Source organism: Prionailurus viverrinus, chromosome B1, assembly GCF_022837055.1.
Source record: "Prionailurus viverrinus isolate Anna chromosome B1, UM_Priviv_1.0, whole genome shotgun sequence".
NCBI lineage: Eukaryota > Metazoa > Chordata > Mammalia > Carnivora > Felidae > Prionailurus > Prionailurus viverrinus.
In genome coordinates this window covers 89241150-89265959 of record NC_062564.1, presented here as the reverse complement: position 1 = coordinate 89265959, position 24810 = coordinate 89241150, and the positions used below count along the sequence as shown (strand labels likewise).

At 36.7% G+C, this 24810-nt stretch overlaps 1 pseudogene; it reads left to right on the top strand.

Annotated features, from left to right (window-relative positions):
* The first annotated feature begins 735 nt into the window (after positions 1-735).
* LOC125164808 (trifunctional enzyme subunit beta, mitochondrial-like) overlaps positions 736-24810 on the top strand; it is a 28142-nt pseudogene continuing 4067 nt past the window's right edge.

Here is a 24810-nt window from a genome sequence, read left to right as displayed (position 1 = left end):
TCTGTCTCTATCCCTGTCTCTCTGTCTCACACTCATGTACACACACACACACACACACACACACACACATGCACACACACAGCATTTTACTAAAACCATCCAAAACACTGATAAATTTTATAAAGTTAGGAAAAAATGCTAGTTTGGAGTTTAGTTACTTCAGCATTTAATTTCTGTGTAATTCAGGAAATCCATGTTTTGATAAATGATACTAGAACATTCCATTTGATTTTGAGGTTACCAGATGTTTGCATTAGCTCTGTTCTGGCCCTTTTTTCAGAGTCGAAGTATCAAGAAACAAGTGGATGAATAAATAACCTTATGCCCTTGCTCTCAACTGGTGCTTAGTATATGTGTGCTGCAGATTATGAGGCTGGTGATCAAAACAAAACAAAACAAAACAAAACAAAAACAAACGAACAAAAAACCCAAATAACAAAAACCACCTATGACAATTAAAAGACAAAATATAATGCTTGAAACGATTAGCCATATTTACAAAGCTAATCTTTGGATCTTATGTATGTCTTTCTTCAAAACATTCCAGGAATAAAAGGATGTGGTCTTTAGAAATCAAACAGATTTGGGATTATATTTGAGCGCTCTCAGTTATTAGGTACATTATTTTTGCACCTTGCCTGAACTCAGTAAGTCTCAGATTCCTCATCTGCAAAATGGAGTTAATAATGCCTTTGCCAGATAGTATTTCAGAGAGTTAAAAATGAATATGAAATGATGGAAGTGTCTTACACAGTGACAAAAAACAAAGGTAAGCACTATTGTTTTTTTTTTTTAAATTTTTTTTTTTTAACATTTATTTATTTTTGAGACAGAGAGAGACAGAGCATGAACGGGGGAGGGGCAGAGAGAGAGGGAGACACAGAATCGGAAACAGGCTCCAGGCTCTGAGCCATCAGCCCAGAGCCCGACGCGGGGCTCGAACTCACGGACCGCGAGATCGTGACCTGGCTGAAGTCGGACGCTTAACCGACTGCGCCACCCAGGCGCCCCAGCACTATTGTTTTTGATGGCAGAGTGTTATAGCATTCGTTTAGTCTACATTTTACAATAGGTTTGCTCTCTGAAAGTGTCATTTTTAGATCTTGGTCTCTAAATCACAATAAATATGTTGTTATAAACCTATATACCATATATAGTATTGACATGGACATCCCAATAGGCTGTACAGTCCATGTATGAGCTCTCACATGAGAAATTCTGTAACAGATTACAGATCATTGTAAAGTATCGAGTTTTATATAAACTCGATAAACTCGAGTTTATATCAATACTATATCGAGTTTTATAATATATATAATATAAATATAATATATATATTATATATTATATATAATATAATGTTAATATTATAATATATATTATATATAATATATAATTTATATATTATAATATATATACTATACTATACTATACTATAATATAATATAATATATATAACAATTTTTCCTATACCATTTTTTTCCATTATATAATCTAAACCCTTAACCCAAATAAAGGCAATAATATTTTAACTGGTCACCTTTCTCCTAATGGGGTTATCAACTCCCCTTCATGGGGTTATCAATTAGATATTTTGTACTAACAACAACAAAAAAAAACCCTACTTGGAATAAATAGGGAGATGAAAATACAGAGCTAGTGTTGGCTTTATATTGATTCATTCAGAAGTCCAACTTCATCATTTAAAATCGAAGTTCTCGGGCGCCTGGGTGGCTCAGTTGGCTGAGCTTCCAACTTCGGCTCAGGTCATGATCTCATGGTCTGTGAGTTCCAGCCCCGCATCGGGCTCTGTGCTGACAGCTCAGAGCCTGGAGCCTGCTTTGGATTCTGTGTCTCCCTGTCTCTCTGACCCTCCCCCGTTCATGCTCTATCTCTCTCTGTCTCAAAAATAAATAAACATTAAAAATAAATAAATTTAAAATTGAAGTTCTCTTTCTGTTCTCCTTCCCAAATTGTCAATTTTTTTCATAAAGCAATTTTTTCTTTAAGGATCTAGGATAGGATGGTTACCAGTAACAACCAGGGCCTTGTTTACATTTAGCAAGAAGGTACTTTGATACAACTGGCTAAAATTGAGAAGCCAAGATGGTAGAACAGCATGGAAGTTTTTTGTGTTTCTCGCATCCATGAAATACAGCCAGAACAACACTAAACCATTCTACACACCTAGAAAACTGGAGGATTAACACAACAATCTGCACAACCTGAACCACATAATTCAGCAAGTACCTGGTGCGGAGAGGTGAACTTCGGAAGCCAGAAGGCACAGGAAGGGAGGTACTTTTGCAAGCAGAGAGAGGACGGAGACTGGGGGGGTGGGGGGGGTGGGGAGAATATGGGGAAAGCACCCCTCCCCAAAAGCAGCTGGAGAGAAAGTGGAATAGCCACAAGGACTAAACTAAAAAGGGAGTAAGGAGAAAGGAGAGTTTAAATCCCATTAAGACTGTAAACAAGGGGAGTGCAAAGGCTGCAACTCCACAGCTCAATACCTGGCGGTGCTCTGGTGGGAAATGTGAATCCTCAGGAACACAGTGGGGTCCGGAAGGTCCTCGGGCCACACAGGGAAAAGCAGTTCCACTGCTGGAAGGACATTTGGTAGAGACTGTTGAAGCCGCCTGGTCACAGCAGAACCCAGAGAACAGCCACATTCCCTGATGCTGGAACAAGGTCATTACGAGTGAAGCCTGGTGCCAGATGTGTGTTGTGATTTTCCATAATCCCTGAAATACTGCTGCTACACTATCTTGCGAACTTTTTCCAGGGCAGGCTCGCACCCAGCCGCAGTCTCGGGGCACCGGCAGCAGCAGGGTCCAGCAAAGGTTCCCGGGTGCAGCTGGCATTCGGCCAGTGCTCAGTGAGACCCTCCCACAGAGGGGCGGAACGGGCCAAAGCCGCAGTACTTCAGAAGTAAGGGGCCAGGGAAAATAGCCGCATCTGAGACAAAACTCAGGAGAGAGGTACTGCCTGGGGCCTGGTCACAGAGAGTGAAAAAGTGGGGAGTGGATGAAAGCTAAAGACAGAGGACGGGTGCTCGATTACTGATCCAGGAGAACAGACTAGATAGCTGGGTGGCCTCATTTTCACCGGTCCCACCCATGGGCATAGGCACCTACTAGCACCGCAACATTCCACCCCAGTAGCCTAGCAGCGCCATCTGGTGGAGAGCGGAGCCCTTACACTGAGCCCCGCCCAACTGGGCCAACCTCACTCTTCAAGAACACAAGTCTCACTGCTGACTTAGTTTATGGACTATAAAGCACTACACAGACTGACTTCTAGGGGAAAACGAAGTAATTTCAGTCCTACTTCAATATGTAAGCAGGTCCATCATTCAATTTTCTTTCTTTTTTTTCTCTTTTTCATTTCTTTTCTTTTTATTGAATGCAGAAAGAGAAAAACTTCATTTTTACTTTCAATTTCTATTAAAAATATTTCTGTAATTTTTTACTGCATTTTTTTGCTTTTATGTAAATTTTTTCAAATTCTATTTTACATCCATCATTTTATTTTAGTCTACTACAGTGTATTCACTTTTTCAAATTTTCAAAAGATTTCCTTTTTATTTATTTCTTTTTATTTTTTCTGTTTTTCATGTCTTTTTTTCTTTTTTTTTTTTTAATTTTTTTTTCAACGTTTATTTATTTTTGGGACAGAGAGAGACAGAGCATGAACGGGGAGGGGCAGAGAGAGAGGGAGACACAGAATCGGAAACAGGCTCCAGGCTCTGAGCCATCAGCCCAGAGCCCGACGCGGGGCTCGAACTCACGGACCGCGAGATCGTGACCTGGCTGAAGTCGGACGCTTAACCGACTGCGCCACCCAGGCGCCCCTAATGTCTTTTTTTCTTGAATAAAGAAAAAGAAAAAAATCATGTTAATTTTTAATTTTTATTAAAAATATTTTCTTTATTTTTTCTACCATATTCTTTACTTTTGTGTATATTTTTCTCAAATTCTATTTTTCTCCCCTCATCTCATTTTAGTCTACTTCAATGTATTCATTTTTTTCAAATTCTCAAATGATTTCCTTTTTTTTTCTCCCCCCCTTTTTCCCTAATCTGTCAAACCACTTTCAACACCCAGACAAAACACACCTAGGATCTAGCACCATTTATTCGATATTTTTCTGTGTGTATTTTTTTAATTTTTTAATTTTAATATTTTTTACTTAATTTTTATTAATTTTAATTTTTCTATCTCATTACTTCCTTTTCTCCCTTCAAAACGGCAAAACAAAGGAATTCATCCCAAAAGGAAGTGCATGAAGAAACGACAGCCAGGGATTTAACCAACACAGATACAAGCAAGACATATGAACTGGAATTTAGAATCAAGATAAATAGAAAACTAGCTGGAGTAGAAAATAGATTAGAACCCCTTTATGCAGAGATAAAAGAAGTAAAAAATAGCCAGAATGAGATTTAAAATGTTATAACTGACCTGCAATCACGGATGGATGCAGCAGCAGCAAGGATAGATGAGGCAGAACAGAGAATCACCGATATAGAGGACAAACTTACAGAGAATAATGAAGCAGAAAAAAAAAGGAGATGAAGGCAAAAGGGCATGATTTAAGAATTAAAGAAATCATTGACTCATTAAAAAGGGACAACATCAGAATCATGGGGGTCCCAGAAGAGGAAGAGACAGAAATAGGGGTAGAAGGGTTACGTGAAAAAAAAACATAGTGGAAAACTTTCCTAACCTGGGGACAGAAACAGACATCAAAATCCAGGAAGCACAGAGAACTCCCATTAGATTCAACAAAAAACAACCATCAACAAGGCATATCATAGTCAAATTCACAAAATACTTAGGAAAGGAGAGGATCATGAAAGTAGCAAGGGAAAAAAATTCCCTAACCTATAAGGGAAGACACATCAGTTTTATACGAGACCTATCCACGGAAACTTGGCAGCCCAGAAAAGAGAGGCAGGATATATTCAGTGTGGTGAATCAGAAAAATATGCATCCAAAAATTCTTTATCCAGTGAGGCTGTCATTCAAAATAGAAAGAGAGATTAAAAGTTTCTCAGACAAACAAAAATCATAGGAGTTTGTGACCACTAAACCAGACCAGCCACAGAAGAAATTTTAAGGGGGACTCTCTGAGGGGAGAAAAGATGGGAAAAAAAAAAAATATATATATATATATATATGTAAATAAATAAATACCAAAAGCAACAAAAGATTAGAAAGGACCAGAGAACACCACCAGGAACTCCAACTCTATAAGCATCATAATGTTAATAAATTCATATCTTTCAGTACTCACTTTAAAATCAATGAACTCAATGCTCCAATCAGAAGACATAGGGTAACAGAATGGATAAGAAAATAAGATCCATCTATATGCTGTTTATTAGAGACCCACTTTAGACCTAAAGACACCATAAGTTTTAAAGAAAGGGGATGGAGGACCATCCATCATACTAATGGTCAACAAAAGAAAGTCTGAATAGCCATTCTTACATCAGACATTCTAGACTTTAAAATAAAGACTGTATAAAGAGATACAGAAGGGCATTATATCATAATCAAGGGGTCTTTCCACCAAGAAGACCTAACAATTGTAAACATTTATGTGCCAAATGTGGGAGTACCCAAATATATAAATCAATTAATCACAAACATAAAGAAACTCATCGATAGCAATACCATAATAGTAGGAGACTTCAACACCCAACTCACAGCAATGGACAGATCATCTAAACAGAAAATCAACAAGGAAACAATGCCTTTGAATGACACACTGGACCAGACGGACTTCACAGATATATTCAGAACATTTCATCCTAAAGCACTAGAATATACATTCTTCTCCAGTGCACCTGGAACATTCTCCAGAATAAACCATATACTGGGACACAAATCAGGCCTATGTAAGTACAAAAAGATGGTGATCATACAGTGCATATTTTCAGACCACAATGCTGTGAAACTCAAAATCAACCACCAGAAAAAATTTGAAAAGGTAACAAATATTTGGAGACTGAAAAACATCCTACTAAAGAATGAATGGCGTAACCAAGCAGTTAAAGAGGAAATTAAATGTATATGGAAGTCAATGAAACTGATAACACCACAAACCAAAATATCTGGGATGCAGCAAAGGCAGTCAAAAGAGGAAAGTGTATAGCAATCCAGGCCTTCCTAAAAAAGGAAGAAAGATCTCAGATACACAACCTAACCTTATGACTTAAGGAGCTGGAAAAAGAACAGCAAATTAAACCCAAAACCAGCAGACGACAGGAAATAATAAAGATCAGAGCAGAAATTAATGCTATCAAAACCGAAAAAAACAGTAGAGCAGATCAATGGAACCAAAGCTTGTTCTTTGAGTGAATTAACAAAATTGGGAAACCACTAGCCAGTTTGATCAAGAAGAAAAAGGAAAGGACCCAAATAAATAAAATCAAGTATGAAAGAGGAGAGATCACAACCAACACAGCAGAAATAAAAACAATAATAAGAGAATATTATGAGCAATTATATGCCAATAAAATGGACAATCTGGAAGGAATGGACAAATTCCTAGAAATATAAACCCTACCAAAACTGAAACAGGAAGAAACAGATTATTTGAACAGACCCATAATCAGTAAGGAAATAGAATTAGTAATCAAAAATCGGCCATAAAACAAGAGTCCAGGGCTAGAAGGCTTTCCAGAGCAATGGTACCAAACATTTAAGGAAGAATTAACACTTATTCTCTTGAAGGTGTTCCAAAAAATAGAAATGGAAGGAAAACTTCCAAACTCTCTCTATGAAGCAAGCATTACCTTGATTCAAAACCAGACAAAGACCCCACTAAAAAGGAGAACTATAGATCAATTTCCCTGATGAACATGGATGCAAAAATACTCAACAAGGTATTAGCCAACTGGATCCAACAATACATTAAAAAAAAATTATTCACCACGACCAAGTAGGATTTATACCTGGGATGCAGGGCTGGTTCAATATCTGCAAAACAATCAATGTGATTCATCACATCAAGAAAAGAAAGGACAAGAACCATATGGTCCTCTCAATAGATGCAGAGAAAGCATTTTACAAAATACAGTATCCTTTCTTGATAAAAACCCTCAAGAAAGTAGGGAGAAAGGAGCATACCTCGAGATCATAAAAGCCATGTATAAGCAACCCAATACTAATATCCTCCTCAATGGGGAAAAATTGAAAGCTTTCCCCATAAGGTCAGGAACAAGACAGGGATGTCCACTCTCACCACTGTTATTCAAGATAGTATTGGAAGTCTTAGCCTTTGCAATCAGAAAACACAAAGAAATAAAAAGCATCCAAATTGGCCAGGAGAAAGTCAAACGTTCATTCTTTACAGATGACATGATACTCTATATGGAAAACCATAAAGATTCCACCAAAAAACTGCTAGAATTGATTCATGAATTCAGCAGAGTTGCCGGATATAAAATCAACGCACAGAAATCAATTGCATTCCTATACACCAACAATAAAGTGACAGAAAGAAAAATCAAGGAATCCATCCCACTTACACTTGCACAAAAGAAAAATGATAAAATACCTGGGAATAAATCTAACCAAAGAGGTGAAAAATCTAAATGCTGAAAATTATAGAAAGCTTATGAAAGAAATTGAAGAGAACACACAAAAAAAAAAAGTGGAAAAAGATTCCATGCTCCTGGATAGGAAGAACAAATACTGTTAAAATGTCGACACTACCCAAAACAATCTACATATTCAATGCAATCCCTATCAAAGTAACACCAGCATTCTCACAGGGCTAGAACAAATAATCCTAAAATTTGTATGGAACCAGAAAAGACCCCGAATAGCCAAATCAATCTTGAAAAAGAAAACCAAAGCGGGAGGCATCACAATCCCAGACTTCAAGCTATACTACAAAGCTGGAATCATCAACACAGTATGGTACTGGCACAAGAACAGACACTCAGATCAATGGAACAGAATAGAGAACCCAGACATGGACCCACAAATGTATGGCCAAAGAATCTTTGGCAAAGCAGGAAAGACTATCCAATGGAATAAAGACAGTCTCTTCAGCAAGTGGTGCTGGGAAAACTGGACAGCGACATGCAGAAGAATGAACCTGGACCCTTTTTTTACACCAGACACAAAAATAAACTCAAAATGGAGGAAAGAGCTCAATGTAAGACAGGAAGCCATCAAAATCCTCGAGGAGAAAGCAGGCAAAAACCTCTTTGATCTTGCCTGCAGCAACTTCTTACTCAACACATCTCCGGAAGCAAGGGAAACGAAAGCAAAAATGAACTACTGGGACCTCATCAAAATAAAAACCTTCTCCACAGCGAAGGAAACAATCAGCAAAACTAAAAGGCAACCGACAGAATGGAAGAAGATATTTGCAAATGACATATCAGATAAAGGGTTAGTTTCCAAAATCTATAAAGAACTTACCAAACTCAACACCCAAAACACAAATAATCCAGTGAAGAAATGGGCAAAAGGCATGAATAGACACTTCTCCTAGGAAGACATCCAGATGGCCAACTGACATGTGAAAAAATGTTCAACATCACTTATCATCAGGGAAATACAAATCAAAACCACAATGAGATACCACATTACACCTGTCAGAATGGCTAATGTTAACAACCCAGGCATCAACCGATGTTGGTGAAGATGTGGAGAAAGAGGTTCTTTTTTGCATTGTTGGTGATAATGCAAGCTGGTGCAGCCACTCTGGAAAAAAGTATGGAAGCTCCTCAAAAAACTGAAAATAGAACTACCCTATGGCTCAGCAATTGTACTACTAGGCATTTATCCACGGGATACAGGTGTGCTGTTTCGAAGGGACACATGCACCCCCATGTTTGTAGCAGCACTATCAACAATAGCCAAAGTATGTAAAGAGCCCAAATGTCCATCGATGGATGAATGGATAAAGAAGATATGGTATATATATACGATGCAGTATTATTAGTCATCAATCAAAAAGAATGAAATCTTGCCATTTGCAACTACGTGGATGGAACTGTAGGGTATTATGCTAAGTGAAATTAGTCAGTCAGAGAAAGACAAAAATCATATGACATCACCCATATGAGGACTTTGAGAGACAAAACAGATGAACATAAGGGAAGGGAAAGAAAAGTAATATAAAACAGGGAGGGGGACAAAACAGAAGAGATTCATAAATATGGAGAACAAACTGAGGTTTATTGGAGTGGTTGTGGGAGGGGTGATGAGCTAAATGGGTAAGGGGCACTAAGGAATCTACTCCTGAAATCATTGTTGCACTATATGCTAACTAATTTGGATGTAAATTTTAAAAAATAAAAAAGAAAATTAAAAAAAAAGAAAACTGGCTAAAAATATATAGTATTGCATGATAGAAGCAATTTCCTGGAGTTGGTTTATCCTTAGACCAACAAGTTGCAACCCTAGAGCTGAGAGTACAGTCTCCAGTAGACATTTGAGCACTATGCTATCTGTTAGAATCAAGAAGAGGGTAAATGAACACTAGGTAATATTGACAACAAACAAACATTTCTTACAATATTACTTTTGGTACCTACCTTAGACCTGGGAGGTATAAAGGTCTTGCTATTTACCAAAGACCTGGGTCACTTTTAGTTTAATACTCCTGTGGATAAACATATCTTTTATCCTGTGCAGCCCCTATTTTTGGCACTTATTCACCCCATACTTCTGCAGATTCTGTATCACATATTTTTCAGTCGTGCAGGGGTGACTATGTGTATCTTCTGCAAGAGCTTTTGCAATTGTTACTCTGCAACACTCAAGGGTCCTTCCAACTGATAGCCTCCATTGCCTCCAATTGATGTGGTGACATTGTGTTCTCCTGGGTTAGTCTTAAGCCATGGTAAAAAAGAAAATGACATTCCTTTTGCAATTTGGACTTAACTTCATATTTCATCGACAGGTCCTTTGCCTAATATCCTCACTAAAGAAAGTCAGGGGTACCAGCAATATTGAGAGAGATCAACTTATAGGAATGATTATGAGAGTTCAAGAGAAGACCCGGTTGGAAGATGTGCTGTTCTATATTTTTGCTATAAAATTCCAAATTGTAAATTTAACATGACAAAACATGAATTACCCACTGTTTCCTGTATACTCTGGATAAGACTTACATTTGCTGTCATCATTAATGAATCACAGTGGTAATCTTTAAGAGGATCATTGAAAGCCAGTATCCATGCGTGACCTGTTAGATGATGGAGCTAGGCCTGCCATAACAAATTACCCCAAAGTGTGTGGTTTCAAACAACAGGAATTTATTCTCTCATACTTCTTTCTGGAGGCCAGAAGTTCCAAATTCAGGTGTTAACAGGGTCGGTTTCTTCTGGAGTCTCAGAGGGAGAATTAGTTCCAAACCTCTTTATTAGCTACTGGTTGTTGCTGGCTCCTTGGAATTCCTTGGTTTGTAGACATATTACTCCAGTCTCTACTTCCATTTTTACACGGACCTTTCCACTGTGTTTTTGGCCAAATTCTCCTATTCTTATAAGGACACAAGTCATTAAATTAGAGTCACCTTAATCCAGCATGACTTTATCTTAGTTTGGATATTTATAAAGACTATTTTGAAATAAGGTCACATTCATCAATGACTAGGACTTAAGCATATCTTCTGGGGAGACAAAATGAGTAATGACATAAGTAACATTAGCAAATCTATGCGGCTTTTTTGTTTATTTATTTTTGAAGTTTATTTGTTTTGAGAGTGAGAGAGCAAGAGAGAGCTTAATTGGGGGAGAGGCAGAGAGAGAGGGAGAGAGAATCCCAAGCAGGTTCCACACTCAGTGCAGAGCCCCATGTGGGGTCGTACTCAGGAACCACAAAGTCATGCCATGATCTGAAACCAAGAGTCAGGTGCTTACCTGAGTGAGCCACCCCGGTGCCCCAAATCTATACTGTTTAAATACAATAGGTCCTGAAGAATCATGACATGATTGGAAACAGCAATCTTGCAAGAGACACGAAATTAACTAAGTATAGCACAGTTGACAATAGAGAAAAGAGGGTAAAGATGGTACATGGGCACTAAGAAGACTCTTCACGTGTACTAGTTGGCTGATAAGTACATAAGAGCCTCTTTTCTTACCATTATGGTGAATCTTCATGGACAGATTACTATAGCTGATGTAGTCTTATGGATTTTGCAACATAGTTTTAAATTTAATTGTTTATATATAGAGACATGCACAAATGTTGCTGAAGCCTCAGTTACCTAGCAGACTTAGAAGCAGCCCTAGTTACTGCCTAGATAACACCAAAGACCTTGCATTGTTAGTAGTATATCCCAATATCTCCCAAGCTACATAACACGAATTTCTGTTATTTGAACTAATTCAGAACAGTATTCTGTTGAGTTTAAATAGCTAGCCATTGGAATCTCTGAAAATATTTTATATCTCCTAGAGTTATACCTAGGAAACCACAAAAATAAGTTCCATTTATCCCACCATACCTTTGTAATAGTATATTTGCACATCTTTATTCAAACACACAAATTGTAATTAGATTATATCTTCCTCTATATTCCAAATTTAATTTACAATGGTAACTAAGTATGTCATTAAGTCTTCTACACAATATATTTGTAAACTACCTCTCTGGAAAAGGCATGTCTGCAGATGGTTATGTCATTTGTTTTAGACTAATTTTTATAGCTATTTTGCTCTCTGAATGTGTCATTTTTCTAGGCCTTGTCCCCTAAATCACAAGGCCATTTATTGTCAGATACCTATGTACAGAATACAGTATTGACACTGACATCCCAACAGGCTGTACAGTCCATGTAGGATCTCCCACATGAGTAATCCTGTAACAGATTATGGATCATTTTAAGATGTCAGCTGCATGCTAAGGCCTGACAACTAAACCGTATCTTACATGCAGCCAAATCTCTTCATAAGGGGTACAGCACTGAAAGCTGTCACTGAATTCTCATGCCTCAGCAGTGAGCTTTTAACTGATTCACTAGAAGTCAAGTCAAATCAAGAATTGAAAGATAACATGAAGGAAAACCAGATCAATAGCATCCTCGTATCTTTGGGGAGACCCACTGACAGGCTGTGCCTTCAATGCAGCATGAAGCTCCCAACCAAGAAAATGTGCTATTAGCACAGGCTTATTCCACAGCTGTCCAGGCAGGAGGGGAATGCTACAGTTAGACAGACAAAGGAAATACATAATGGGAAGAGGCACGTTGAGATTTTTAGGATTGTCCACATTAAGCAAATTTTCTACTTAGAATACAGAAGAGTTTCATGAAATATTACCATATATAAGCAATGAATAGCTTTCAAATCTAATATTGTGGGACCCAACCACTGATGATGCATAGCTGGGGTTTTACAAGATATCTGAATACAGCTTATGTGTAGATATAGGCCTTTAATTCTATTTAGCCTACCTTCTCCAATTATAATTCAACTAGAATATGATGTTTCCTTCTGAAATCAGTAGTATATTTGAAATCAGTATATTGATGGCATTGGGAATGGACTTTAGAGGAGTTCATAAGAGACAAGTGGTTTAACTTCAGTTATAAAAATGAGGCATCCTCTTTGCTTTTATCTTAGCACACATGGAACAAAATGACTTTATTATTTATTTTGAAATATCTCCCCTTTGCATCACTTCCTTTCCTATCTGGTAGTCACCACTATAATACAAATGCTATCCTTAAAGAACGATTGCATATTTTATAGCACTCTTAGAAAATTACATCTTCAAATAAAAGATGTGATCTAAAAGTAGACTATTTCATTTGTAATAAGAAATATCACATAGCACATCCAAAGGCACCTTAATAACTGAAATATGACATATAAAGTCATACAAAACAAAGTGCCTAGCATATGACTCTGTCATAAATTAACTAGCATTTGGCTCTGAAAAGAAAGATATTAACAATAAAATGTGTAATCCAATGGGATAAAGAGATATTTTTAAAAGGAAAAACGTATTTATGACATCATGCCATAAAGTTCTCTTTTAGAGAACTAGGAAATTCAAAGTAGAGGGATCTGATTTAAGATACAAAGCAGACATTTTCAAAGGTTTCTCTTTCAAAGATTATCTGATTAGGAACCTCAGATAGGAGCATTTAACATTGAGGAGTTGTTTAAGACTAATGATCCGATGGATAATTTTGTCACAAAATTTAAGAATTAGATTAAACTTCTTACATAGAGTTACTGCTAGTTCATTTGTGAAAATCAATGCCTCTTCACAGGAGAGTTTTAAAAGTAATTCTAAGATGGTCAGAATTTTAAGATAGCCTATGAATTTTAATTAAATGAAGTAATTTAATTATTAAATTATTATAATTTAATAATTTTAGTTCTGACCTAACACTATCTTATATGTCTTAATTACTCATTCATTTCATGCATGTTTATTGCATGACATAGTCATATGCCCTTAGAAGCCAGACAGGTGACTGACAACACTGAAATTGTTGTTAAGAGAAAACATGAGACTCTCTGGATGATGACAGACTGGACAAACAACACAATGTCTATTGGGATGAGAAAAAAAAAATAACTGCTCTTTATAGACACCATTTGGGAATGTGCTGGGTCTAGTGTTTTTCAGATTTACTTTTTTCCTGAGAAGCCAGATTATTGTGTACAATTTCCCAAATAGTAAATATTTATTCCAAATAAAATTGAAAAAGTACGTCAACCTAACACAAAAAGTCTACAGGACAGATCTTGCCCAGGAATGATAAGTTTTCTAGTTCAAGTTGTAGAAAGCTTACTTTTAAAAATTAAAAAAAATCATAAGTCTTGGTTTTCTTTTTCTTTTCTTTTCTTTTGTTTGTTTTTGTTTTCTGTCCTTCAAGAGGTTTACAAAACTAGTAAGGGAGATTAGGCCCACCTAGTACATCTGCATTTGCAGGGTCAAAAGTACAAGGGCAGGCGCCCAGCACACTCCATTCTCTTCCCCCTTCCCTCACTAAAAAGAATATGTTTGTCCTTAAGTCCAAGTTCCATCCACAACCCCTTAGTCAATAGCAAAAGCCCAGAACCAGTATTAGGGCCTAGTGGAGAGCACATTTTCTATCAGTAAAGTCACCTTTGTTTAGCCTTGGGGAAAAGGACTGTGGGAATAAAGGATGGTTCCAAGTTTAGGTTCTACAGTGAAGGAGGGTGGACAACAGTTCCAGGTAAACCTTTAGTCTCTTTGTCCCCTACAGTTTACTCAGATTGGAAGGAGTAATGAACAGGAAAAGGTAAAATGGTAGTCTCTAAAGCATGTTATAGACAGTAAGTTCACGATGGTTGACTATTAGGGTGTACTCAGGGAGAACAATATGAAAACACATATTTGGGGGGTGCCTGGATGGCTCAGTCCGTTTAGTGTCTAAAACTTGGTTTTGGCCCAGGTCATGTCTCATGGTTTGTAGGAATGAGCCCTGAGTCGGGTTCCTCACTGACTGCACAGATCCTACTTAGGATTCGCTCTCTCCCTCTTTCTCTGCCCATGTTCCGCTCACACTCTCTCTCTCTCAAAAAAAAAAAAAATTAAAAAAAAATTATATATATATATGTATATGTATATATATATATGTATATGTATACATATATATGTATATGTATATATATATATATATATGTGGAAAAACATGTATTTTGGGCATTGGTTGGTCATTTACCCTTTGGGTCAGCTATATGTGAAGAGTTTTATCCCATATTTAGTGTACTATGTGACCATTTATTTTCTTAACAGAGTGTTTGTACTTCAACTTGGGAAAGCCTGCATAATCTGCTTTTCATATCTGAGTGAATGACTAACCTGTTGCATTGTAAAAAATATAATTTTTTTGTCCAGAAAATATTCTGCTAAAAAAGTAGATTATGAATGTCTTTTATAGAGGGGACAATTATGAATACTTTTTCTATGGGTTTTCTTGACTTTCCATGTAAAAGCATCCTGAATTTGGTAACATGTAGTACTTCAAAGTCATAAAATACCATATTCAGAACCATAGTTTTTTTTTTTTTTTAATTTTTTTTTTTCAACGTTTATTTATTTTTGGGACAGAGAGAGGCAGAGCATGAAGGGGGGAGGGGCAGAGAGAGAGGGAGACACAGAATTGGAAACTGGCTCCAGGCTCTGAGCCATCAGCCCAGAGCCTGACGTGGGGCTCGAACTCCCGGACCGCGAGATCGTGACCTGGCTGAAGTCGGACGCTTAACCGACTGCGCCACCCAGGCGCCCCCAGAACCATAGTTTTTAAATGTCAAATTTTACTGCCTCCTATATATGAGTTGCTGGTATTACATTTTTGTACCTGTCAGAAAAGAGGTTTTCAGTAAGATGTTATCAGGAGAAAGAAAGAAAAGAAAAGAAAAGAAAAGAAAAGAAAAGAAAAGAAAAGAGAAAAGAAAGAGGAAGGAAGGAAAGGAAAGGAAAGGAAAGGAAAGGAAAGGAAAGGAAAGGAAGAAAGGAAGAAAAGGAAGGAAAAGAAAGGAAGGAAAGAAGAAAACAAAAAAAAATAAATGAAAGAAAAGCAAAGGAAAAAAGAGACAGGAGGGAAAGAAAGAAAGAAAGAAAGAAAGAAGAAAGGGAAGAAGGAAAGAAAGAAACTAATATTCCTTAAAAAAGGAAGAGTGCTTTTAGAGTTTTTGTGAAGCTAGTTCAGAAATAATTTCATAAGATGAACACAGCTTTCTACCTCCACTGTTAATGGCTTCTTAGTCCACAAGGAAGTTGGTACAAGAAGAAAGTGAGGCGCACAGGTTAAGCATCTACAATGGCATAGTAATAAAGTTGAAGCAGCTTTCTAAAACTCTTGGCAGAATCGGTAGCCCAGGTCCAGAAAAGGGCACCGTGACATCACATGGAATAATTTTAATAGATTTGCTTATGCCCAGTATGTTGAGCATCCTCATTTTAGGGCTAAAAGAGTGGTTACAAAGGCAACAAAGTTGTGATGAAATTGGATCATGAAGTGAATTTACAATTTTCCTGTTCATTTTTGGGTCATATTGTTCATAAACACTGAGGCATTGGTGAATTTGAAAAATTATTTTCATGAATATATAAACCCATAAAAAGCTTGAACTTAAAGTTTTAATTATTGATATATGTATGTTGTTTCACATGAGAGTACTAAGCAGAATTATAATCATGGGGACTTGTGGAAACTGAAGTACTTACATGGATACATTTAATGAATACAAATGACACTTAGAAACAATTTAAGGTTCAAATGTCAATGAAATGGTTCTTTAGGAATTAATGAACATTTATTTCATAAAAGAGAAAAGGAAACTTGCTTTTCCATGTTTAAAAAAAAATAAACTCCTTTATTAAAGTCACTGCAAGAAGTCCACAGGGGAAAATCCCCATGGGGAAAAAAATACCTTGATATCTAGAATTTGATTACAGAGATCAGATTATTCAGAAAGTAGCCCAAATTATTTCCATTCAGTAAGATATTCTATTTGCTAGTTACTCAGATTATTAAGAAGCTGATAATATTGAGATATCTGAACTGGAGCTTTGACAATAGACCTATTTGACCACAGAAGAGGCTGAGACTAAACATAGGAAGACATAAGTGAAAAATGGTACAGTATTCTTAATCAGTTTAAAGCCAAATTTTCACTAGCATATGCAAAATTCAAGTATAGTTGATCCTTGAACAGTACAGTTAACACATATTTTGTTTATTACATGTATTATATACAGTATTCTTACAATAAAGTAAGCTAGAGAAAAGGAAACATTATTAAGAAAATCATAACAAAGAGAAAATACATTTACAGTACTATATTGTATTGATTGAAAAATATCCATTTATAGGTGGACAGTGCAAATTCAAACCCATGCTGTTCAAGGGCCAACTGTTTTCTCTAACTGTAATGTTTTATGTTGACGTTTTTAATTTTTTTTTAATTTTTTAATGTTTTATTTATTTTTGAGACAGAGGTCAGACAGAGCATGAGCAGGGGAGGGACAGAGAGACAGCGAGACACAGAATCCGAAGCAGGCTCCAGGCTCTGAGCTGTCAGCACAGAGCCCCACGGGAGCTCGAACTCACAGACCGCAAGATCATGACCCCAGCAGAGATCTTGACCAGAGCGGAAGTCGGACGCTTAACCGACTGAACCACCCAGGCGCCCCCATTTAAAAATTTTTTTTAAGGTTTATCCATTTTTCAGAGACAGAGAGACAGAGCGTATGCAGGGGAGGGGCAGAGAGAAAGGGAGACACAGAATCCAAAACAGGCTCCAGGCTCCGAGCTGTCAGCACAGAGCCCTAGGCGGGCCCAAACCCACGGACGGTGAGATCATGACCTGAGCTGAAGTCGGATGCTTAACTGACTGAGCCATCCAGGTGCCCCTTATGTTGACGTTTTAAAGACAAAGTTATATTTTATTTTATTTTCTAATGTTTATTTATGTATTTATTCATTTATTTATTTAGAGACAGAGAGAGAGAGAGAGAGAGAGAGGGAAAATCTCAAGCAGGCTCTGTGCTGTCAGCACAGAGCCCAACCCAGGACTCATGAACTGTGGGATCATGACCTGAGCTGAAATCAAGAGTCAGACCCTTAACTGACTGAGCCACTCAGGCAGCCCCTATTGTTGACTTTTTAATTTACCTTCTAAGCACATAATTATTAAAATTAATTATGATATACCTTAAATTTTGAAATCAGCTACTAAACATATGTGAATAATTTCTAAGAATATCACTTACTTTCATCTATGTTTATTCATCTCTTTTGTCATTAAGAATAATTATATAACCGTTTAGTATAGTTATAGCTGAAAGTTCCTAGTAAACTGTATTTAATGGTTACATAATTTCACTACCAAGCATATGGAAATTAAATAACTTATTTATTTAAGTGTTTCTAGATAATATTACACATTTTCTTTGCGGAGTATGTTGATGTAGCACATTGTCATAATGTTTATAAATAAACCACAAAAATAAAATCCCGGAAATGTAGAAATTGCATGCATAGTGCAAGTTCTCCTAATTACCTACTAATTAAGCTACTTGCTCGATTCCAACCTATTTGTTTTATCTTCTCTGTAATATATTTCCTAATAAGCTTGTCTTTTGAACATAAATGACTATTGGATTACTTACAAAGAAACCTTGGCACTTGTAGTAACCATCAGTTGAGTGCCTACCAAGAGTCCATTGAGGTTATTCTCAACTGACTCATTCCAGTTTAAACTGTGAAAGGTATTAGGTGATTTAATTAAGTGTTACATCATTTGCTGATATCTATGGGCCAAAGAAACTGTGTGTTTGTGCGTGTGTGTGCATGTGTATGTGCGTGGGTGTTTATTTACATGAAAACAATGTCTAGTGGTTTGAAAAGACTCAGTGAAAGGAAATTAATCTAAAACTGCTAGTGGCGCCTGGGGGGCTCAGTCGGTTGAGCGTCCGACTTGGGCTCAGGTCATGATCTTGCAGTTCGTTAGTTTGGGCCCCGCATCGGACTCTGTGCCGACAGCTCAGAGCCCTGAGCCTGCTTCAAATTCTGTGTCTCCCTCTCTCTCTGCCCCTTCCCTGCTCATGCTCTGTCTCTCTCTGTCTCTCAAAAATGAATAAATGTGAAAAAAATTTAAAAAAAATAAAATAAAAAATAAAACTGCTGTTAAATTAGCTATGGTTAAAACAACTCTAAAATACTGGAGGAAATGATAAATATTTTTTAAAGTATGTATTCAAATTTTATGATGATTTGATTATTTTTTTTTAATTTTTGGTTTTGTCTTACTTCTTCTCTAATTTCTCACTTCACTTAATTAAAGAAAATAACAATCATTGACACCACATTGGATTATAAATATGGGGAAAACACCAATCTATAGATCCATTTTTAATAAAAATTCCTTGGTTTTACTTAAAAATATTTGCCAGTGGGGCGCCTGGGTGGCTTGGTCGGTTAAGCGTCGACTTCGGCTCAGGTCATGATCTCATGGTCCGTGGGTTCGAGCCCCGCGTTGGGCTCTGTGCTGACAGCTCAGAGCCTGGAGCCTGTTTCAGATTCTGTGTCTCCCTCTCTCTCTGCCCCTCCCCCCTTCATGCTCTGTCTCTCTCTGTCTCAAAAACAAATAAACGTTAAAAAATAAATAAAAAATAAAAAATAAAAATAAAAATATTTGCCAGTGACTATATGTTAGCATGCTTTAACCTAAATATCATTACAAAAATATGCATGAACTTTTTAAAAAAATTCATACTTTTTGTTACTATTTCAGTTCCAAGGGCTTCAGGATAAAATGACTTCTCTGTGTCCTTTAATGGGATCTTTTTAATGCAGGGATATACAATATGCTTTTTAAAAGATGAATTAATATTCCAAGAATTTAATTTGATTATAACTTTCTAAAAAAGATAACTCCAAATTTAATTAATTAATCCATATATGCACAAGTAATCTTTCAGAAACACTTAATTGTGAAAAACATGGAAGGATGTCTTTACTGGATTTAGTCGAATCCACACTCTTACGCTATCTTTTTGCAAAACAATATTCATTCAGACTGCATTTGTTCATTTATCTATTCAACCATTTTGCCTATCACAAAGCAGATACTTTACCCAAAATAAATCAATTTCTCAGTTCAAAGACCTCATTCATTTCCCATTAGAAGGATGTGGACAAGAACAAGATCCATCATCCAGTTAGACACATAAATTGAATAAGCTGGTTGATTCAACAGGAAAGAGGGAAACTTCTGAGGAAGATAAAAATATGAGCATGCCCTTTAACTTTCTTTTCAAAGCCATAACTAAGTGATAAAGAAAAGAAAAAGAAAAGAAAGGAAAAGAAAAGAAAAAAGAAAAGAACTCTATTCATATAAATGTAAAAACAGAAGAGGCCAGAACTTCCTACCCCAGGCTCCTAGGGAGTTTGCCCTGTTAAGTCAAGATTTTAAAAAATCATAAAGAAGAATCTCAAACTTGTTTCAACAGAAAGCAGAAAAGGAGAAAATGCTCCAAAAACCAATATTACACTATATGTTAACTAACTCAAATTTAAATAAAAACTTGAAACAAACAAAAAGAAAGCAGAAAATATGTAGAGAAAAGCTAACAGGGCATCCCCAAAGTATCTTTATCTGGAGAGAATTAGGCTCTGAAAGAATGGGGGACACTTTAATTTAAATAAATTTTCATTGAATGTTAGGCAGTATCTATGGAAGCCATGAAAATATGCCTTTCATATCTACTGGCACAGAGAGCAGAATTGATTGACCTTCTCAACTACTGCCTTTCTGTCGCTACATTACACCATGGTCACCCTTCCAAAGGCTTCTCCCCCCAGTGAATAAGCACACCTGTGGCCCTAATGCAGGCAGTTTTATTCCTGTGTGACATGAGACTCCTCCAACTGCAGATTTTGATTCAAGGAGTCCCCTTCAGCCTGGGGAGGGAAACTTCTTTGGAACTGTGTTGCTGTCGGCCTCTCTTCCTAGGCAGTACCCTTCCCTCCCTCTCTCCTTCACTGATAGGAAAACTAAATGGTACATGAAAGCTATCTCTATCTCCCTTAGTTTCCTGATAATTGCCCTTCACAGTTGTTTCCATATATATATATATATATATATATATATATATACACACATACATACATACATACCTTGCAGATATAATTTCAATTTCCTGCTTCTCAGAAAATCCAAGCATTATCTAAGGAAACAGACAACAGGATAGGGATTTTGGACTGGCTCACTTAATGTAACCGGGCAGACAAGAAGACGCCATTCTCAAAGTATAAAGCCACTGAGTGTCCCTAGTAAAAGGTGGTTGCTAAATTGAAAAAAAATTAACTAGCATGTCCCAGGGTGACCTGAGAAAACATCTTAAAATAGGTAAATACCAGGTGTGATATTTCAGGCATTTTTGAAAGACACAGCGGGTACTGTGACTACAAGGACAATGTAATTCACTGGTTACTCTTAACATTGTATTGATGCCTATTAAGGTACATTAACAGTTATAAGCTATGTATGAGGCCTCTTAACTCCAGTAGTGAAACCACACAAAGCAGATCAAAAGACTGAGGAACTGATAGAGACACAGAGTTCCAGAGACATTCATATGTGAAATTTATGTAGTATATATTGTGCCATCCAGAAGCAGTCAGCTTAATATAGGAAGAGCTTTTTTTTTCAATATTTTGAGAGTTAGAGAGCATGCATGCATGAGTGGGGGAAGGGCAGAGAGAGAGAGAGAGAGAGAGAGAGAGAGAATCCCAAGCAGGCTCCTGAGCATGCAGGGCCTGACGGTGGGTCTTGATTGCACAACCCAGGGATCATGACCTGAGCCGAAATCAAGAGTCAGATGCTTAACCCACTGAGGCACCCAGGCACCCCAAGAAGAGCCTTCTAAAGGCACAAGTGAAGTTCATCTTAAAAGAAGAATTCTCAAGAATAGGTTGCCATCCTTTAGAATACAATATAACGTTAAAGACATTTATATGGTGCTTTATCTTCAAAAAAAAATGATGAAAAAAATGATGCATGGTTTGAGAAAACAAGTGGTAGAAGCAGAGAAGGCCCTACTTACATTCATTCCTAATTATTTATTGAGGGATTTTGTGCTTCCTGTTCCCACAACTGTGGGCCTTGAAAGATTGGAAGTCTTGGCCTCTAAAAGAGGTACACTCTTACAGTGGAATATTGCAAAGATCTCTTTGGACCTCTTGTGCCATGGGCCAATAGATGAGAGGAGAAATCACCATCATGGCAGCCTTAACACAATGACAGCAGAAAGGAATGTACATGACACCCAGGTGATCCATTCTAGTATTTCGTGTACTCATTGCCCACTGTAACTGTAAATGGACAGAGACAACAAACTTCGTTTGAAAAAAAAAAAAAAAAAGCCTTGATTACCAAGGGCTCAGACACATCAGAAATGAATTTTTAGGTCACAACACCAAGCAAGTTACCAAAATACAAGTTCATGACAGAGGATGAGAAGAATTTCGGGTGAGTAGTGTAGGAGGTAAAGAATAAATTCCAGTTGCAACCCAGAAATTAAATGTAGCAAAAAAAGCTATAGTCTGTTTGGTTAGCCTCCCTCTTCTAAGTGTCTTTCAGAAAGAGAGGTCATGGAAACCAAGGGACTGCTGCATAAATCTACATAAAAAAAGTAGATCTGTGCAACAAAAGGCATGATGGAATATGATGGCCATGAAAAGCTCCCAGCAGCCACCTTTTGAGAGTTGTAATCATATGCTCACTGAGGCCACACTTCCCTTAGCCTACTTCCAGGGAATGATGACTGAGCATGGTAATGGGACAAATTCAGGCCCTTCCTGCAAGATGTAGAATTCTTCCAGTGGGTGACTGTGGCTTGAGGACTCCTTTTTTGCCCCAAGTGTTCATACAACTATGTTACAAACTGAGTTTCTTCTTTTTTGCTATTTCTTACCTCACTTTCCTTTACTATGTCAGACCTGCTTCACAGACTAATGGCTCTCTCCAGCATCACTAGCTTTTTCCTCTCTAATATTTAAAGGCATTTCTGGGGCACCTGGGTGGCTCAGTCGGTTGAGCGTCTGACTTCAGTTCAGGTTATGATCTCATGGTCTGTGGGTTCAAGCCCAGTGTTGGGCTCCGTGCTGACATCTCAGAGCCTGGAGCCTGCTTCTGATTCTGTGTCTCCCTCTCTCTCTGCCCTTCCCCCGCTCATGCTCTGTCTCTCCCTCTCTCTCTCTCTCTCTGTCAAAAATAAAAATAAACATTAAAAAAAAATTAAGGCATTTCTCTCCTCAGTGCCTGGCTGGCTCAGTTGGTACAGCATACAACTCTTGATCTTGGGCCTGTAAGTTTGAGCCCCTAGTTGGGTGCACAGATTACTTAAAAATAAAATCTTAAAAAATAAATAAATAAAGATCTTTCCCTCCATTAAATCTTCCAGATCCAAACCTGGGTTTCTGTCTGCTATTTAGAGAATCTGAACACAGCATCTTTGAAGAACTTGCCCTTGGAAGACTAAGCATTATAAAGGCGGCTTATTTATATTAAAATAAAAACAGTTCCTAATTAAAATTATTATCACATTTGGGGCATCTGGGTGGCTCAATTAAGTGTCCGACTTCCACCAAGGTCATGATCTCGTGGTTCACCAGCTCGAGCCCCACATCTGACAGCTCAGAGCCTGGGCCCTGTTTCAGATTCTGTGTCTCCCTCTATCTCAGTCCCTCCCCTACTTATGCTCTGTCTCTCTCTCTTTCAAAAATAAACACTTAAAAATAAAAAATAAATTTATGATCAATTAAGAATTTATAGATCAATTTAGAAAGAATTTTTTTGAGCATTTAAATTAACAAAAGCACAAAAACATCTTCTTGCAACATTCAGGTCAAAGAAAAGGGCTATTTTGAAAATATTAATATGAACACTATATTTCAAAACATATTGCATATAACATCCCATGTAAGCAGATAAACATTAAAATCAATATTCTACTACTGTACAAAACATTTAAAAAACTGAGTATTAGATTCACTAATAGAGAAAACGAATTAATACTCTAATGACAGAACAAAGGTAAGCAATAAAAATGAGAATAAAACTAATTTAAAAAAAAAAAGAGAGAAGAGATGAGCTATGGAACTCATTTTAAAAAAAACAAGTTCTGCTTGTTGGAAGTGGCCCCTAAAATATACAAATCTCTAGGTAGCGTTATAAACAAAACAACACTTTCCTGCTCCAGGCTCTAGTCTGAGCCGGCTGTCTTCCTCCTCACCTGCTATATGGGCTGAAGCAGCATTACTAGGTGTGGATATATTGCTTCTGGACCCCAAAGAGGCCTGACAGGCACTGTGCAGGACCATCAGTATTTTCAATTACAAGTTTTCTGTGTAATTCTATACTAAAAAATGCTGAAAAGTGTATATTGTTTTATATAAAATGTAAGTCAACAATTTATAATGTCTCAAGGAGAAACCCAAAAATAAATAGAAGAAAAAATAAAGTGAGAGGAAGTTTTCAGAAATATCACTAATTAAAGGTGATGATTATCAGCCAATTTTTAAAACATACTATGCCAACATTTGAAGAAACATTTGACTACATTTTAGAATTGGAATTAGGAACATTTTCATAAGCACAACTTAGAAAAAATAGAAAGCTTCTTTTAGTATGGTCACAATTGCTACCAAACCTGTAAAATATTATCATAATATGAAATCTACAACCTAAGCAAATTTATCAATATTGATGTGGAACTCTCAAAAAAAAAGTCCATATCATATATATATTTAAATGTAATCAAGTCTAGTTTATTGCAGGAGAATATAGATGGATAATAATTTAAAAATGTATATATTCAATGGCAACAATTACAAATGAAAAATAAGATTCTGTATCAAAATAAGTGGAGAATAATATAGTGTATTAAAATAAATGGAAATTACAGATTCTATTCTGGATGTAAAAATACAGATAACTTTGAAAAACAAAATAGCTGGAAAATTCTTATACTCATATAAATTTTATTGAGATATAAAAAGTTTGACAATAAAAAAACAGACGCTTAAAGATAATTGTTAAGTTAATGTAAATATTTAATGATAGTCCATTAAAAATCCAATGAAATTGTACAACTTGAAAACATTAATTTGATAGAAAAAGTAAACATATATTCACAAATAGAAATTAATCAAGGGGCCTTTAAATTATTATACAGAAAAACGTAGAAAAAAAAAGCTTTCAAAAAAAGTTCCACCTTACATCATATACCAGTGTACATTTCAAACATTTTAAAGGAGCAAAAATTAAAAATAAAAGAAATG